This window comes from Phyllobates terribilis, unplaced genomic scaffold (assembly GCF_046119375.1).
Source record: "Phyllobates terribilis strain yellow unplaced genomic scaffold, ASM4611937v1 Scaffold_3__8_contigs__length_932513732, whole genome shotgun sequence".
Classification (NCBI taxonomy): Eukaryota; Metazoa; Chordata; class Amphibia; order Anura; family Dendrobatidae; genus Phyllobates; species Phyllobates terribilis.
In genome coordinates this window covers 585379478-585399902 of record NW_027362763.1, presented here as the reverse complement: position 1 = coordinate 585399902, position 20425 = coordinate 585379478, and the positions used below count along the sequence as shown (strand labels likewise).

Here is a 20425-nt window from a genome sequence, read left to right as displayed (position 1 = left end):
AGGGCATAGAGGGAGATTGCAGTATCTCGTCGCTTGGAAAGGTTTCGGTCCCGAGGATAACTCCTGGGTAAGGGCGGATGATGTCTCTGCCCCTAGACTTGTCAGAGCTTTCCACAGGAGATTTCTGGATAGGCCTGGGCCTGGAGGATCCGGAGGATCCTCATAAAAGAGGGGGTACTGATATGAACCCTCCTGTTTGTTTTAGTTTCTATTTTGTGTTTTGCAGTCATGTGACCATCTTCCTGTATATTCCAGCTCCGCCCTTCTGACTTTGCTGGACTTCAGTGTTGTTTTGACTGTCTCTCTAGCCAGGTGCTTTTGTGTCTATCTATCTCTAGTTTGCTTGGTCCTCTGGGACCTCTAGTACTTTTTGTCAGTTTATCTTTTGCTCTGCAACAACTTCTGTTAGGAGGTGTCCCATTTTTGTCCCAGTCCTTAGTTCCTTTAGGGACCCCTCCCTTTCTCTATAGGTCTCCTTTCAGACTAGTCGAGGACGAAGGCGCCTCTGTTCACAAGGAACAGGTAGCCCGCTACAACATAGGGGCTCAGCTTAGTCTTACTGTAGGGACAGATCTCCTCTTCTTTCCTTAGCCTATGTTGCAGATCATAACAGCAAGGGCCAAACGAGGTGGTCGAGAAGTTGAGTGACATCAACTACAAGGTCTACCAACCAGGGAGGAGAAAGCCATATCAGGTGTACCACATTAACCTGCTCAAACCTTGGCGAGACAGAGAACCAGTGGAATCTACGTGCCTGGGGGCTTATCCCGAAGCCTGAGTCAAGGATGTCACCATGGCAAAGACACTGTCATTGGCTCAGAAGCAACAGTGCCGAGAGCTGCTTCAGCAGAAACGGGATCTGTTTTCGGAGCTGCCAGGTTGTACGCAAGTGGTCGAGCATGACATCCTGACGGAGCCGCATGTGAGGATGAATCAGAAGCCGTATTGGATTCCCAAAGCCCGCCGTGAGGTGATCTCCAAGGAGGTGAGGAGAATGTTGAGTCTGGGCGTCATTAAGAAGTCAAAAAGCAGCTGGTCCAGCCCCATTGTTCTTGTGCTGAAACCGGATGGAGAATGGCGATTCTGTAATGACTACAGGAAGCTGAATGAGGTGTTGAAGTTTGACGCGTATCTGATGCCCCTCATCAATGAACTCATTGAGAGGCTGGGGTCAGCCAGATATATCACCACCCTGGACCTAATGAAAGGGTACTGGCAAATCCTTCTGTCCCCAAGTGCCAAGGAGAAGATGGCCTTCTCTACTCCTGACGGGTGCTTTCAGTACACCAGGATGCCATTCGGTCTGCAGGGAGCCCCAGCTATATTCTAGAGGGCCATGGACCGGATCCTAGTCTCTCATAAAAAGTACGCCGCTTACCTGGATGAAATCGTAATATTCAGCCCAGATTGGGGAAGTCATTTACAGAAGGTCCAGGCTGTACTGGATGCGCTAAGGAAGGCAGGGTTTACGATAAACCCAAAGAAGTGTGCCATGGGGGAAGAAGAGGCAAAATACTTGGGCTACATTGTCAGAAGGGGCAAAATAAATCCGCAAGTAAATAAGGCGGAGGCTATCCGAAATTGTCCGTAACTGAACTCCAAAAAGCAAGTTCAGGCGTTTCTAGGAATTGTGGGGTATTATCACCCATTTATCCCGAATTTCGCCAGGATAGCCGCCCCCCTGACTGATCTTCTTAAGGGCACGAAGACATCGATGGCCAAGTGGACCCCTGAAGCGGAGATGGCATTCCAGGAGTTGAAGCTCGCCCTATGTAAGCAGCCAGTCTTCATAGCACCTAACTTCACTAAGGTGTTCGTGGTTCAGACTGACGCCTCAGAGGTCAGGTTGGGAGCTGTGTTGTCCCAGGAAATAGATGGGGACAAACATCCAGTCCTATTCCTGAGTAGGAAACTCTTCTCCTGTGAGAACTATGCCATCGTACAGAAGGAGTGCCTGGCCATCAAATGGGCAATTGAGACACTAACATACTACCTGTTAGGCCGAAAGTTCAGGCTAATGTCCGATCATAAACCCCTGAGATGGATGAGGGAAAGGAAGGGGAAGAATGCCCGAGTGACTAGGTGGTTTCTAGCGCTTCAGGACTTTTCATGTGGAGCATAGGCCCGGGAAACTACATAGTATGGCAGATGCCCTGTCCAGACTTCCCGGTTTAGCGAGTGAACGTGCCAAAACCCCTGGCTTTGGGCATGGGAGGTGGATATGTGACAAAGTGCTGGAGGGGAGGTATGTTTCCCTGAGGCTATTAGCTTCAGTGAATTGAAACCATTAAGTTTTTTCCAGTATCTTATTAGCTGAGAGGGGTTAAGTCCATTTATAAAAGGGAGTGGTGTTTGTGAATGACCATTGTGAAGGGCGAGAGGCCATTCACCATATCTCCACCTCAGGGTGTGGTCTGGGGGGTTTAAATACTCGGCCAGCAGAGGCATTCAGAGTTCAGTTTCTGGAGAAGCAAGCTCTAGGCGAGACCTTGTGCTTATTTTCATGGACTAAATGTTGGTTTATGCCACACTATAGTAAACCAACAAGAGATTTAAAGAGACAGAGTACCTGTGTCTACCTCTGTGTGCAGCCAAGTGAGTGAACTACCACAATATAATATATATATATATATATATATATATATATATATATATATATATATATATATATATTATATATACACACACAGGGTCAGACTGGGGTGGCTAGGGCCCACCAGGGGAACTGACTCTAGGGGCCCACACTACAGCCCACCATAAATGGTTTTATTACTTGTTATGCTTTTCTATACTGTACTATAATTACATGATTGGCCGCGCTGTGGAGCACCAAGCGGCAGGACTTTATTCGAACAGTCATTCCGTACTGCCAGAGTCCCTTTAATGGTAACTTGTCACCTTGAAAAACGCTATTTATCTGCAGATATAGGGGTAATCTGCAGGTAAATAGGGTTTAAAGCCTGGTTAGACAGCTTATTGGAAAAGCGTTGGCTACACGGAGAAAATTACATTTTATTCTCCCTGCCGCCACTCGTTTCCTGTTATTGGGTCGGTGCAAGGAGGGAGACATTACAGTCACCGCAAACTACAAAGTGAGGGTGCTGCAATAACGTCCGGCACCTTGATTGTGACATCTTCTATGGAGCCCAACCTCAGGCTGAGCTTCTTTGAATGACTAACATGGCAGCAACACCTGGCAACTAGTGCTGAGCGAGCGTGGTCGGATGAGGTGTGATCCCAGCATGCTCAGGTGTTATCTGAGTATCTTGTAGTGCTCTGCTAATATGCTCGAGTCCCCGGGGTAGCATGTTTTGCGGCAACACATGCAGGAATTGCCTGTTTGTTAGGTAATCCCTGCATGTGTTGCTTCTGTCTACCGCCGCAAAACATGCTACCCCGGGGACTCGAGCATATTAGCAGAGCACTACAAGATACTCAGATAACACCTGAGCATGCTGGGATCACACCTTATCCGACCACACTCACTCAGCACTAGTTGCCAGGTACGGCTGCCATGTTAGTCATTCAATGAAGCTCAGCCTGAGGTTGGGCTCCATGGAAGTGTCACAATTAAGGTGCCGGACGTTATTGCAGCACTTTGTAGCTCGCGGTGACTGTAATGTCTCTTGTCTGACCACACTCACTCAGCACTACTGGCAACCCATCAGCAACCTGCAACTGCGTCACAGGGGGCTGAAGGGAACAGGTGACTGCATGCACCAGCCATTGTGCTATCTAAATGCCGCTGTCAGTGATTGACAAGGGCACTTAAATACTCAAAACAGCAGAAATCAAGGCGAGCTCTGATCACTGCTGTTACAGGCAGACGCCGGCTATGTAACACAGCCAACATCTGCCCAGTATAGAGCAGGCTCAGCTCCTGAACCCGCTTCCATACAAGCACATCCTTATGGTGACAGTTATGTCAGGGTTAGCAAATTTCACTTGTCTGTTCCTAAATGTGGAAAGACAAATGGAATTCTCTAACACATGTGAGCAAGTCCTAACAGATTTAGTAAAGGTGCCTCAAGCATATGAATGTTATTACACACCACAATGCACAGTTACATACACGCATCTTACAAAAATACATATTATTCCAGATACGCAGACGCGCACAAACACACAGACGCGCACAAACACATCAGTACATGAATACATCATCTGAACCACCATCATTTGTAATGTCAGGTCAGACCCATATATCTTTGTATCGCATAAACCTACAACTCCCAGTATGTAATTAACAATAGAGATACTGGGAGTTGTTATCAGTCATCATCAGACTGCGGACCATACAGGAACCACAGTACTGATGAGACACAGGGAGGATCACAAATGAACATTTACATCCAGGTATCTTACCTGAGACGTCTTCTCTGATTAGAGTCGTTCTCTTTCTGTTCTTCCTCTTGTCCAGACTCCATGATGACTTTTCTCATCCACAGCTCATATCTGCAGACTTCCATCTTCTCCGGTCTTCTGCAGCACATCCCGACACGATGCCCTTAAAGATAGCAAAGTCATTATAATGCTCCTGAATAAAAATATCTGCACTGAGCCCCTGAATAAACCTAACTCTTACAATGCTCCCTGCACAAAATATGACATACACTCTACCCCTCTTATGGTACCTGCTCCCCACACTGTCCTCTCCTTACCATACTGGGCCCCCTCTTCACACTGTCCTCTCACACTGTGTCCCCCCTATACTGCCCAGTCTCTATACTGTGCCCCTTCATCACACTCCCCCTCCTCAGCATACTGTTACCTCCTTTCTGTGCCCTCACACTGTTTCCCCCATACTGCCGCATCTCTATACCTTCCCCCACACTACCTAGTCTCTGTGCTGTGTCACCTCACACTCTTCTCCCCCCATGCTGTCTCCTCACACTATTCCCCCACTCTCCATACTGTTTCCTTATACATCCCCCTTCCCCATTCTGTTCCTGCACTCATTCCCACCCCTCCTCTAGTTCACCATACCGTTTCTTCACACATCTCCCCATTCTGTCTCCTAAAATTTCTCTCCCCAAATATAAATCTTCGGAAGACCACACAGACATGCAGAAGCGCGCTTACAAACACGAAAACAAGCGCACACAGACACATAATAAGGGCTCTTTCACACGTCAGTACATGCGGTGACAGTCACCACACGTTATTGGTACACGTAGACCCATTCAAATGAATGTGCACACGTCAGTGTGTTTCCACTTTCCACAGACCATGTGGTGTCCGTGGGCAAAACACGCTGACATGTCTGTTTTTTACCTGCTGCACCTCCCGCAAAACGTCCCGCACACTGATGACAGTTAGTGCTCTTCCCAAGCACCGGGTGCTGAGCGCTGCCCTCATCATAGATCCCTGCCGTCGCTGCGATCAGCAGCAGCAGGGTCAATGATGAGAGTAGTAGTCTACTCCCGCCGTGTGCAACTGTAAAAATAGGAATAAAATAAAAAAAATCCTTATACTCACCTCTCTTAAGTGTCACCCGCTGTAATCTGTGCGAGCGCTCACGCCGAGGAGAATGACTCCTGCAGCTAGTGGACCCCGGAGCTGCGCTCAACAAGCGGTGCCCTGTCAATCACTGAGCGCAGCTCCGAGGCCCGCTCGCTGCAGAAGTCATTCCCCTCGGCGTGAGCGCTCGCACAGATTACAGCGGGTGACACTTAGGAGAGGTGAGTATAAGGATTTTTTTATTTTATTCCTATTTTTACAGTTGGACGCGGCGGGAGTAGACTACTACTCTCATCATTGACCCTGCTGCTGCTGATCACAGCGCCTGCAGGGATCTATGATGAGGGCAGTGCTCAGCACCCAGCTCTTGGGAACAGCGCTAACTGTACACTGATTCCCAAGCACCGGTACGTGTCACATGGATGACACACAGGTGGACACATATCTCCAGTCCCGTAAATATCAGGACATGTGAAAGAGCCCTAATATACACACGCAGATACACATACTCACAGAAATGGGGACACGTACACACGCAGGCAAGCACACACAGAAATGCACACACAGTCATGCACAGACACACTCAGACAATCACACACAAAAATGCAGACACGCAGGGAAGCACGCACCTACGTGTGAAGACACATATACACTTAGACATGCAGGCACTCAAATACATACACATGCAGGCATATACACACACACACACGCATATACACACACACATGCAGGCATATACACACACATGCAGGCATATACACACACACACATGCAGGCATATACACACACACACACATGCAGGCATATATACACACACACACACACAGGCATATATACACACACACGCAGGCATATACACACACACTGTACACACATGCAGGCATATACACATACACATGCAGGCATATACACACACACATGCAGGCATACACACACACATGCAGGCATACACACACACATGCAGGCATACACACACACACACACACACACATGAAGGCAGGCATATACACACACTGTACACACACAGGCATATACACACACATGCAGGCATATACACACACACGCATACATGCAGGCATATATACACACACACACATGCAGGCATATACACACACACACATGCAGGTATATATACACACACATGCAGGCATATACACACACACACACATGCAGGCAGACATATACACACACTTTACACACACAGGCATATACACACACAGGCATATACACACACAGGCATATGCACACACACACAGGCATATACACACAGGCATATACACACACACAGGCAGGCAGCATATACATAAAAATTCATACAAACACACACAAATATTACACTACCTGTGCAGTACAGACGCGCTCCTAAGGCGGGAGACTGCAGTGCAGGGTGCGCTGTGACGTCACTTTCAGCAGACGTGCGGCCCTGTCTGCTAAGTGTGACGCTGCAGTGCAGCCCCTGCTCTGCTCTTCGGCTCTCCTGCTCCCAGGCCCCTCCCGCTACTGTCCTGGGGCATCGCGGCGGCGGTGAGAGTGCGTGCGCGAGCCCTTAAAGGGCCCGCGACCACTTTTTTTTTTCTTTTTTAAATTCTCCTCTGTCTTCTCTGCAGGGGGCCCAGGGCCCACCGGGAAATTTCCCGGCACCCCGCCAGGCCTGTCCGAGCCTGCACACACACGTGTATCAGCTGAAAAATAACGAAAAGGCAATACATTTCCAAGCAGACATGGAGCATGTTTGGAGTGGCTTCCCCAATTTTTTGTGTGTCCATATTCGCATGCTGCCCAAATTATTATTACTTTTTTATAGTTGGTTTTTACATTACAATTTTGTCTATATTGGCATTTTATAAAGTCAACATTTTTTTAAACAACATTCAAAAACTATATAATTTATTTTCCTTCACATGGCTATTACAGGGTTTTTGGAAATAATTTTCACTATGACTGTTCTAATCACTGTAAGCTATAAAACTTTCCATTTTGTCCAAGTCAGACAAAAGAAAGGTAGTATCATAAGGTCCCACATAAATAGAAATGGTCTCCTCCACTAGGTCTAGTTTAGAGACCACTGCATCCTTATTTTATATAGCGGGGTCATTGTTAACTGGTGACAAAAGTAATACATCTTCTGTACTTCGAAACAGCAGTAATACAAAAAAATGTCTACATCGGGAGTGGACAATTAATTTTCCCGAGGGGTCACATGAGAGACTGACTGTTGTGGGGGACTGAACCAATAGGCTGAAATTAATTCTGCCCAATATTAACATCAATATAGTAACCCCTTTAAAGCCCAAGACATATTAATACGTGTCTGTGTCCTGGGTTTTAAGAGCCTGACCCGTATTAATACGTCATTGCGATCGCGTGCGCACACAGGCTGTGCGGGTGCGATCGCCGCCGGGTGTCAGCTGATTGTCAGCTGACACCCGGTGCTATGTGCAGGGAGCGGTCCCACACCGCTCCAGGCACATTAACCCCCGCAATGCTGCGATCGAAGTCTAGCCTCCTATGTCCAGCATATTACCCCCATAGCCTCCCCATGTCCAGCATAATACCCACATAGCCTCCCCATGTCCAGCATAAGACACGCAGAGCCCCCTCATGTCCAGCCAAACATCTCACCACCTTGGTCCCGTTCCGCTGGCTTTCTGCTCCTGTCTCCAGTGCGCTGACTCTCCGCAGTACACAGCTGACACGATGAAATTACTTCATCGCGTCAGCTGTTTCACACGCTGATTAGTGAAGGAAATGCCGAAATGCCACTGGATTTTACTTCATGTTCCGTTGCTATCATCCGGTGGTATTGAGAAGTCAGGCCCAATCCAGCCCTTGTTCATTTTTATAAGAGTCAGCCTGTCAGCATTTTCAGTTGACAGGTGGATGCGCCTACCAGTTATAATGCCCACGGTGGCATTAAAACCCCGGTATGACAAAACGCTAGCGGCAGGGCAGGCCAGGACCTCCAAGGCGTAGAGAGCCAGTTCATGCTACTTGTCCAACTTGGTTACCCAATAGTTATAAGACAAAGAGGAATCACGGAGGATGTTGGTACAGTCGGGAAGGTACTCCTTCAGTATGTTCCAAAGCTTTTCCCACCTTGTCAGAGTACTCCGCGCATCAGGGCCTGGGCGCTGGGAGGGTCTGAGAAAACTGCCCCACACCTTTGACAGTGTTCCCCTGCCTCTGCTGCATCGTATTTGTGTCTCCCTCGCCTGTACTCCTTGATTGTCCAAGGAACTGTGACCTCTGCTGCCAGTGTTTTCAGATGGGAATTTTTTAAATAATTCTTCAACAAGGGCCTTCTGGTATTACAACATTTTACTAAACCAGTCCGCCGCTGGAAGAAGAGATAGAAAGTTCTCCTTGTAGCGTGGGTGAAGAAGTGTGACCAATCAGTAATTACTGTCAGCTAAAATGTGTACGCGAGGGCCACAGTTAAGGCAGAGGAACACACCAGTCTGGCACATATGGCGGACTTTAACAGCCAAGTGTTCCCTGACCTGACCAAGAGGATGACTATCCATGCTCTCCTTCTCATTGTCCTCATTCTCCCTTTCCTCAGGCCATAAGCGCTGAACAGACGGTATGACAGCTGTGTGGGTAGTACCGTCTGTAGTGCAGGAAACCAGCTCTTGTTCCTCCTTCTCATTATCACCCAATCCGCATTGGGATGAGATGAGGCTGGGCTGTGTTGCATCACCCTGTATGGTTCTTGCTCTATGCCATCGTGCTGCGCCTGCAATGCCTCCTCTTTAATTGTGAGCAGCGAGCGTTTCAGTAGACCGAGAAGTGGGATGGTGACGCTAATTATGGCATCATCGCCACTCACCATGTTGGTGGAGTCCTCAAAGGTTTGGAGGATGGCACAGATGTCTGACATTCATGCCCACTCATCAGCTCTTATGTGCAGAGGCTGACCTGAATAACGACGCGCTTGTTGAAGCTGGTACTCAACTGCCCTCTGCTGCTCACAAATCCTTCCCAACATGCAAGTATGAGTTCCATCGCGTGGTGACACGGCACACCAGTCGGTGAGCTGGAAGCTGCAAACGCTGCTGAAGCACGGCGAGGGCGGCAGAAGCTGTAAGTGACTTTCGAAAGTGGGCAAATACACAACGTACTTTGACAAGCAGCTCAGGCAGATCTGGGTAGGTTTTGAGAAAACCGCTGAACCACTAGGTTGAGCACATGGGCCAGGCATGGTACGTATGCGAGCTTGCCTAGTTTCAGAGCTGCCACCAGGTTCTGGCCATTGTCACACATGACCATGCCTGGCTGTAGGTTCAGCGGTGACAGCCACAGATCTGCCTTCTCTTTTACAGCTGTCAAAAACTCTGCAGCGGTGTGCGGTTTGTCACCTAAGCATATTAGTTTCAGCAGTGCCTGTTGCTGCTGGGCCAAAGCAGTGCTTCCAGCTTCCGACTGATGTGGTTATTTCAGAGATGGAGGCTGAGGAGGTGCAGGAGCTGTAGAGTGTGGGGGCAACCCTGATTGACCCAGGGCCCGCAATCCTCAGCGTCAGGAGGACGTGTTCCGTCCCAGGATCCAACTGGGTCCCAGCTTCCAATATATTAACCCAGTGTGCAGTCAGCGAGATGTACCGTCCCTCGCCACAAGCACTTGTCCATGTGTCTGTCGTTAGGTGGACCTTCCCAGTAACTGCATTGTTGAGGGCACAGGTGATGTTCAGGGACACGTGCTTGAGTAATGCGGGGACGGCACACCGGTAGAAATAGTGGCGGCTGGGGACCTAGTACTGAGGGACGGCCGCCGTCATCAGGTTGCGGAAAGACTCCCTCTCCACGAGCCTAAAAGGCAACATTTCAAGTACAAGCATTCAAGAAATGTGTGAGTTTAGTAGTGTGGCCTGTGGGGCGTTGGCTGCGTATTTGAGCTTGCATTCAAAGGACTGGGGTAGGGACAACTGAACACTGTGCTGGGACAAATATATGGATGGTGATGGTTGCAAGTGTGCAATGACAGGTGCAGGGCATCTTTTCCTGCGCCATGGACAGAGGATTGGTGTGCACGCACAACAGTGGAACAGGCAGTATTGTCACCGGCAGACACCGTTTCTGGACCCTGGCATTCGGCCCAACTAGTCAGGTGCTTTGATTTCATGTGCCTGAGCATGCTGGTGGTGGTCAGGCTGATAGTTTTGCTGCCCCTGCTGATGCTGGCATGGCAGAGGGTGCAAATGGCCTTTTTGGGGTTATCTGGACAGTCTTTAAAAAAGAGCCAGACTCTGGAAGATCTAATAGTTGGACTGGCCACTTCCCTCTTGTTGGTGTTACAGTTGCTCACATTGTGTCTGTGGCCACCCCACTTCTTGTTCCAGCCTGTTGTGGTGCTATGCCTCCCTCCCCCTCTGTGCTGCTGTCCTCGCTATACATGTCACCTTGCCAGGCTGGGTCAGTGACTTTATCATCCACCACCTCGTCTTCCACGTCCATATCCCTGAGTCTCCTCCTGACTTGCTGGCAATTGTGTCTCATCATCATCATCCACCTCTTGCGACAGTTTCCCACCGTCGCCTTTGTGTGACAGTGGCTACTCAAATATTTGGGCTTCACTACATGTGATTTCCTCTTGCCCTGCTTGAAGCAGGCTGAGCAAGAGGCCCGAATCTATAAATGGAAAAGTGAACAGTTTTTTGGAGTGTCCAAGTGTGGGATCAGTTGTCTCCGGGCACTTGGCATGGTGGGAGGAAGGAGGATCAGGGTGAGGAATATGTTGTCTAGACTCACAGCTACTGAGACTTGACCGTGTGGAAGACAGGGTGGTGGTGGTGGCAAGCTGACTGGAAGCATTATCTGCTATCAAACCAACCTTTCCACACTGCTCTGGCTTCAAGAGTGGTGTTCCGCGGCCCCCTAGTAATTGGGACAGGAAGGTAGTTCTACATGATGTGGGTGTTTGTTGTGCTCCCTCAGCAGGCACAGTTTCATCTTGCCCTCTGCCTCTGCGTGAACCATCACCATCACGTCCACTTCCCTAACCCTTGCACATTTTAAATGGAAGGTAATATTTGGCACGCTCCAAAAAATGTCATGATTATTTCCGCAGTAATATGAGATCACGTCTGATGACAATGGTTTTAGTAAGTGGCCTTATAGATCTGGTATTGATCAGCGACCAAGTATGAATAGGATGAACACCACCCAAGTGGCAGACTTTAAATGGAGTGTAATATTTGGCCCGCTCCAAAAAATGTCACAATTATTACCACAGTAATATGGGATCACGTCTGATGATGGAAAAGTTTCTCTGCTTCCACAATATAGCAATGCGAATAAAATAAAAAATAATCTGACTGTATTCTGCTAACAAGCAAATGGAGCAGTAAAATGGTGTACTGTGTTGCTTTTTAAGCAAATATTCAGGATTAAGAACAAAAAAAAAATTAGCCCTGATATCTAGGGTTATGGATATCTGTAACAGCAGCAGCAGACAGAACATGCAATGTACCCTATTGTGATGTATAGTGTCCAGAAACTCTTCCTGCCTAATTCCTGCTATCACCAGTAATATATGCAGCTGGATTAATCCTTAGAAGGACTGTGCATTCAGATGGATATATATCTTGCTGTGGAATACCTATACCTAACTAATAAACCACCAACTCTCTCTCTCCCTCACTCAGCAGCACCTCTCCCTACTCTGCCTGTCTGAAGGGTAGACTGATGAGCATAGGGTCACCAGGTCTTTTATAGACCCGATGACACTATGTGGCCAGCCAATCACTGTAAAACCACAACCAACATGGCTACAGCATAAAAGTGAGTGGCACACAATCCCTGCATGTTAATTGGCTGTCTAAAGAGCCCCAAACATGCGGGGCGCGGAGCCAAGATTCCGCCCGAGCATCCCGTAAGTACTCGCCGAGCATCTCGAGCAGTGAGCAGTCCGCAGTCCGCGGTCCGGACTGGAAAAGTTAGAGGGTTGGATGTAGTCCGCGCTTTGCCCAGGTATGGTCTAGATGATTGCAGGTGAGATGGTGCAGTTATCTGCTAACATTGACTAACCATGTTTAAAGAATTCTTTAGTGGTGTTCAGTTTGAATTTAAACAAAGGCCACAGAAAGATGAATTAAAATTCCCCCAAAAATTCAAGAATTAACACACCAAAAAGGGCAAGTGTTTACCTGCTCTGGTCACAGAACTAATGCCCTTTCAGGGTGAAGTAAACCTATTTAATAAAGATGGCTGCAAAACAGATGCAAAATACTAATGAGACAACCACTCACAAACTACCAATTCATGGAGGGGTATTGCTTAAGATTTAAAATTGCACACAAAATAGGTTTGTATAGGGCTTTGATCACACACTGGTAATGCAGTGTCTGGCTTGCAACCTATTAGTCATGCCCATACTATTAGATTAGGCGGGCCGCCCAGCACTATATGAGTGCACCCCATGCGGACAGGAACCCTAGTTTACAAGGTCAACATTGAAGGGCTTGGCTGCACCTGAATGAAAATATAACATGCAAAAAATATATATATATATATATACACTGCTCAAAAAAATAAAGGGAACACTTAAACAACACAATGTAACTCCAAGTCAATAACACTTCTGTGAAAACTACCTGTCCAGTTATGAAGCAACACTGATTGTGAATCAATTTCTCCTGGTGTTGTGCAAATGGAACAGACAACTGGTAGAAATCATAGGCAATTAGCAAGATACCCCCTATAAGGAGCGGTTCTGCAGGTGGTGACCACAGACCATTTCTCTGTTCTCATCCTTTTTGGCTGTTGTTTTGGTCACTTTTTCATTTTGCCATTGCTCTCACCCCTAGAGGTACAGTAGCATGAGGCGGTGTCTACAGTACAACCCACAGAAGTTGCTCAGGTAGTGCAGTTCATCAAGGATGGCACATCAGTGCGAGCTGTGGCAAGAAGGGTAGCTGTGTCTGTCAGCACAGTGTCCAAAGCATGGAGCAGATACCAGGAGATGTGGAAGGAGCCATAGGAGGGCAGGGCAACAACCCAGCAGCAGGACCGTTACCTCCTCCTTTGTGGAAGGAGGAAGAGGAGGAGCACTGCCAGAGCCCTGCAAAATGACCTACAGCAGGCCACAAATGTGCATGTGTGTCACACTGACTCTGCGTACAGGAGGTCAGGGGCCTGAGCTGACCCTAAGCTGGGGCCCTGACTAATCCCTCTACCTGGAGGTACTGTTAAAGGTACAGAGGTCCAGGCCGCCAGCGTAACCCCTACCTCCTGAGGATCCCTGCACCTCAGTAATCTAGTCCTGAGAAGGACCCCGATCACAACAATAGGGGACAGGAAATAATATGCCAACACTCAGTACTTAGACGAACGAGACAGTACAAGGGTCAAACCAAAAACCACCTTGCATACAAAAACTACATCACAACTACAGAGGGAACACCAACGGGAAAGGAGATAAATGATAAAGCGAGGAAGGGAAAAACCACACCAAATACACTTAGCTCAGAACTCCACAATACCACGATCCGCTCTGTTTGTCTGTATGAAATGCTTTCACCGACACTTCCCTAACAGACTGGCAGGCATTTGAAGGAGTCCCACTACTGCAGCATTGATTGCAGCTGGGCGAGGCTGGACCTCGTCTAGCACAGAGAGAGAGAGAGTTAACTCCCTCACTGCCGAAAAACACAAAACACCAAAAACTCAGCTGCGAGAAGTCAGGCTGTGTAATCGTGACGATCTTCGTGGCGACACACCCGTGACATGTGTCTGCACAAACGGTTAGAAACAGACTCCATGAGGGTGGTATGAGGGCCCGATGTCCACAGATGGGGGTTGTGCTCACAGCTCAACACCGTGCAGGACGCCGCTTGGCATTTGCCACAGAACACCAGGATTGGAAAAGTTGCCACTGGCGCCCTGTGCTCTTCACAGATGAAAGCAGGTTCACACTGAGCACATGTGACAGACGTGACAGAGTCTGGAGACACCGTGGAGAGCGATCTGCTGCCTGCAACATCCTTCAGCATGACCGGTTTGGCAGTGGGTCAGTAATGGTGTGGGGTGGCATTTTTTTGGAGGGCTGCACAGCCCTCCATGTAACATATATAGTAACATAGTCTTCTTTCAACCTTAAAAACTAAGTCCATCTAGTTCAACCCATAGCCTAACATGTTGATCCAGAGGAAGGCAAAAAAAAACATGTGGCAAACACCAAGCTCCACATTGGGGAAAAATGCCAGACCTCATGTGGCTGGAGTGTGTCAGCAGTTCCTGCAAGATGAAGGCATTGAAGCTATGGACTGGCCTGCTCGTTCCCCAGACCAGAATCCGATTGAGCACATCTGGGACAACATGTCTTGCTCCATCCACCAACGTCACGTTGCACCACAGACTGTCCAGGAGTTGGCGGATGCTTTAGTCCAGGTCTGGCAGGAGATCCCACAGGAAACCATCCGCAACCTCATCAGGAGCATGCCCAGGCGTTGTAGGGAGGTCATACAGGCACGTGGAGGCCACACACAATACTGAGCCTCATTTTGACTTGTTTTAAGGACATTACATCAAAGTTGGATCAGCCTGTAGTGTGTTTTTCCTCTTTAATTTTGGGGGTGACTCCAAATCCAGGCCTCCATTGGTTAATAAATTTGATTTCCATTGATGATTTTTGTGTGATTTTGTTGTCAGCACATTCAACTTTGTACAGAACAAAGAAAAAACTTCGGCCCACATCATAAAGCTAACGGGTAAGGGGTCTGGAAAGTAAACAACTCATACCCCATCGCCGTCTGGTAATGCCTACTCAGAAACATATATATATATATATATATATATATATATATATATATATATATATATATATATATACATACATACACTATGGCTGATATATCCGCATGTTTGCACCTTTTGTAATACTATTTGTAATTTATGCACCGCTATTTTATGAATTAATAAAGTCTCTTTATGCCATTGTACTCGTGGGTTCTCCTGTGTGTGTGTGTGTATGTATGTATGTATATACTCGTGGGTTCTCCTGTGTATATATTTGTACAGAGCAAAGTATTCAATGAGAATATTTCATTCATTCAGATCTAGGATGCGTTATTTCAGTGTTCCCTTTATTTTTTTGAGCAGTGTATATTATTTATATATGAGGTATTGATCTATATTTTGGCCAAAATACACAAGCTCGCAACCCACATTAAGGGTCCTCATACTTGCAATGCAAGTCCCGACCAATACCTCAATGAATCACCCCCTCCAATTGGTAGGCTCAGTAGTATTTTGCACCTGTGTTGCCTCCATCAGTATTATATGGGTTTGCTACATCCTCATAGTGCACTAGTTCTGTGACCTATGCAGGTAATCACTGTTGCCATTTTCTGCTGTGTTAAATGGTGTTCAGGTTGCAATAAGGGCTCTTTCACACGTCAGTATCTCCAGTGCGTGTGGTGGCAGGTTCCACACGTACTGCAGACACTGACACATGCAGACCCTTTCAAATCTATGGGCTTGCGCACGTCAGTGGGTTTCCACGGACCGTGTGTCCACGTGCTCTACATGCTGACATGTCCGTTTTTTTCCAGATGCACGGTGCGCAAAATGTCTCACGCTGAACACACACAGATGATATCCGTGTCATCAGTGTGACACGCACCGGCGACTGGTAATCAGCGCTACAGTTAGCTCTGTTCCCAAGCACCGGGTGCTGAATGCTGCCCTCATCATTGTTCCCTGCCGGCGCCGTAATAAAGGGAAAATGAAGAGCTCCAGCGAGCGGGTTCTGGAGCAGCACTGAGCTCAGGAGCGGTGTCCTGCCACTCAGTGAGCGGCTCATTCTCCTCGGCGTCAGTGGTTAGAGGATTACAGCGGGGGACATCTCCGGACAGGTGAGTATAAGGATTTTATTATTTTATTCTTATTTTTACACAGGGACACTGCGGAAGCAGAATACTACTAATCCCAACATTGTCCCTCGCTCATGCTGATCACAGCGCGAGCAAAGAACCACGAAGAGGGCAGTGTTCAGCACCCGGCTCTTGGGAACAGTGCTAACTGTAGAGCTGATTCCCAGACACCGGTACATGTGATCCTGATGTGGCACATGGTACCGGAAATATACGGAAGTGTGAAACTGCCCTAATAGTTGAAGCTACCAACTGAGAAATTAAGATGGTTTGGGGTGAGTTCGACTGCATAGTGAAGGCAAATCAGCCAACAAGTGCTCAGTACCTCTGGGAATGTCTTCAAGCCATTCCATGTTGCTAAGTGATGAAGCTTCTCGAGAGAATGCCAAAAGGTGTGGAAAGTAGTTATGAGTAAAAGCAGGATACTTTGAGGCGTCTGAAGCTTAACACATTCTGGTTTGTTTCACTGTTCACATGTTTCTTTACTCCGTGTTTCCATGTGTGCATCTTCATAGTTTTGCTGACTTCAGACTGAATCTACAATGTGAACATTCCAGTAACGGTGAAAACAATCGCACAAATAGGTCTGTCCAAATTTTTGACCTGTGCTTTATGTACACCAATTACAAAAAAGTTGTGTAATGCTGGATGCTGTGTAAAATGTAAAGAAAACAAGAATGCATTGATTGGGAAATCTCTTATAGCCATATTTTATTCACAACACAACATAGACCACACACATATCAGAAGGTGAAAGGTAAACAATTTTTTATTTGAAAAAAAGACCCCCTTTAGAAATTGATGTCAGCAACACAGCTAAAAAAAAAAAAGTTGGGACAGGGTTCAACTACGTTGCATGCCTAGAAGTAGTAGTATAACAAAGCATGATACAGAGGCAGAGTCTCTCAGAAGCAAAGATGATCAAAAGTTCAACAATCTTTAAACAACTACATCTAAAAATTGTGGAACAATTGAAAAAAAATGCTCCTCAACATAAAATTGAGAAGACTTTTAATATCCCACCATCTAGAATACATAATATCTTGGAAAGATTCAGAGATTCTAGAGAAATCCATTAACACAAGGAATACGGCACACTATTGGATGCCTGTAATCTATATGCCATCAAGTGGTAATGTGTTTAAAACAGGCATGATTTGGTCATGCAATACACTGCATGGGCTTAGGAATACTTCTAGAAATCATTGTCTGTCAACACAGTTTACCATGCAATCCACAATTTAGTGTTCATGGCATGAGCAGCTTACACATGTTTAACCCCTTCCCGACATTTGCAGTATATATACGTCATGGATGGGAAGTACTTCCTGACCGCTGAGGTATATATACATCATGATAGGACAGCTGACACCCAGCACTCACCGCCAGGAGCGGTGTGCAGCACTGACAGTTATGAAGCATAGCAGTGCTCCTCCTATGCTTTGTAACTTCGATCAGAGCTGTCAAAGTGAAAGTAACATAAAGGGACAAAGTAAAAAGATAAAAAAAGTAAAAACAAAAATGGAAAAATATTTAAAAACACATAAAATAATAAAAAATCTAAATATATTGTACCCATAAATAAATATTTTTGTGAAAAAAAAACGTACACATATTTGGTATCACTGCGTCCGGAATGATCCGACCTATAAAACTGTCACACTAGTTAACCCCTTCAGTGAACACCGTAAAAAAATAATAATAAAAAACGAGGCTAAAAACTATGCTTTATAATCATATCACCCAACAAAAAATGTAATAAAACACGATCAAAGAGATGAATGCAAATAAAAAAACTAGCCACCATACAGCTCCATCAGCCAAAAAATAAAAAAGTTATAGCTCTCAGAATAAAGCGATGCAAAAATAATTATTTTTTCTATAAACTTTTTTATTGTGTAAAAGCTCCAAAACATAAAAAATATATAAATATGGTATTGCTGTAATCAAACTTACCTGAAGAATAAAGCTGCCTGATCAATTTTACCACACCTGGAACAGCCCGAAAAAAAACAATTCCTGAATTGTTATATTTGTTCATTCTGCCTCCCAAAAATTGGAATACAAAGCAATCAAAAAAAGTCATGTGCCCGAAAATGGCACAAATAAAAACGTCAACTCTTTCAGCAAAAGTTCTCGCATTACCCTGTCGCCAGAAATATCGGAAAATTATAGCTCTCAAAATATGGGGATGGAAAAACTTGTTTTTTGCAATAAAAAATGTTTTTCAGTGTGTGACAGCTGCCAAACATGAAAACCCGATATAAATGTTATAAACTTCTGTGAAGCACCTGGGGATTCAAGGTGCTCACCACACATCTAGATAAGTTCCTTGAGGGGACTAGTTTCCAAAATGGTGTCACTTGTGGGAGATTTCCACCATTTAGGCACATCAGGGGCTCTCCAAACACAACATGATGTCCGCTCTCGATTCCAGACAATTTTTCATTCAAAAAGTCAAGCGGTGATCCTTCCCTTCCGAGCCATGAAGTGCGGCCAAACAGTAGTTTTTCCCCACATATGGGTTATCAGCGTATTAAGGAGAAATTACAGAACAAATTTCGGGGTCCACTTTCTCCCGTTACCCTTGTAAAAATAAAATTTTTTGGTGGAAAGTAAAATTTTTGTGACAAAAAAATGTAAAATGTTAATTTTTTCCTTACACATTGCTTTAGTTCCTGTGAAGCTCCTGAAGGGTTAATAAACTTCTTGAATGTGGCTTGAGCACCTTGAGGGATGCATTTTTTAGAATGGTGTCACTTTTGGGTATTTTTTGTGTCATATAGATTCCCCAAAGTCCCTGCAAATGTAATATGGTCTCTAAAAAATTTTAAGAGCATAAAAATTAAAAGTTTGAAACTTGCAAATTTTTCAAACTTTTTGCCAAATTTTTGATTTTTTTCATAAATAAATGCAAGTCATATGAAACAAATTTTACCACAATCATTAAGTACAATATGTCACGAATAAAACAATCTCAGAATCAGCGGGATCCGTTGAAGCGTTCCAGAGTAATTACCTCATAAAGTGACAGTGGTCAGAATTGTAAAATTTGGCCTGGTCATGAAGGTGAAAACAGGCTCGGGGGTAAAGGGGTTAATGTCACTATCAATGCTGAGGATTATATAGAGGTTTTAGAATAATATATGCTCCCATCCAGGCGACCTCTATTTCAGGGAATGCCTTGTATATTTCAGCAGGACAATGCTAAACCATATACTGCATCCATCACAACAGCGTGGCTTCACAGAAGAGATCGGCTGTCTGCAGCCTAGACCTTTCACCAGTTAATATTAGGACAACATTCCTCCCCCAGAACTCCAACAATTGGTCTCCTCACTCCCAGATGTTTACAGACTGTTGTAAAAAGAAGAGGGGATGCTACACACAATGGCAGACCTAGACAGGGATGTCATTATTTTTTTTGAGATGCCATCAATTTCTAAATGAGCTAATTTTTTAAAATCAAATGGCAAAATGTCTAACTTTCATCTTCTGATACGTGGTCCATGTTCTGTTATGAATAAAACATGGCTATAAGAGATTTCCAAATCATTACATTCCTGTTTTTTTTGTTATACTTTACACAGTATGCCAATTATTTGAAATTGGGATTCAAGGAAATAAAAATATTGTGCGTGTTTTAAATAAATATAAATTAGAAATGAATATAAAAATAAAACATGAATATAAAATTCATACAAAGATATTTTAATCTAATATTACTGATCTTGCGCTATTTGATTATTGTGTACATGTATACATATATATATATATATGATTATTGTATGCATGTTTCAGAATACACAACCCGAACATGTTCAATAAAAAAAATTGACAAGCCAGCAAGAGAGCAGACGGACTGGCAGAGCAGTGTGCACTGAAAGAGGGGAGGACAATGATATGGAAAAATATAGAGAATATGAATAAGAATTGACAACCAGCTATTCATCAGTAAAACAAAGACCAATCCAGCACCTGAAATGGACGTCATTGATGCAGGGGGTAAGGTTTGCAACTCCAGCCCATGTCAGTGATTACTTTCCGTTTGAGACTCCCCAAAGCATGCTGGAAGTCTCAAACAAAACGTCACAA

General features: G+C 45.6%; 1 long non-coding RNA gene across 1 annotated transcript in view; it reads left to right on the top strand.

Moving 5' to 3' along the window:
• LOC141257212 (uncharacterized) overlaps positions 1-20425 on the top strand; it is a 271315-nt gene that overhangs the window by 173666 nt on the left and 77224 nt on the right. The window contains exon 2 of the long non-coding RNA XR_012318039.1: positions 20132-20335. This is a non-coding gene — a long non-coding RNA (uncharacterized lncRNA). The remainder of the gene's footprint in view (positions 1-20131; positions 20336-20425) is intronic.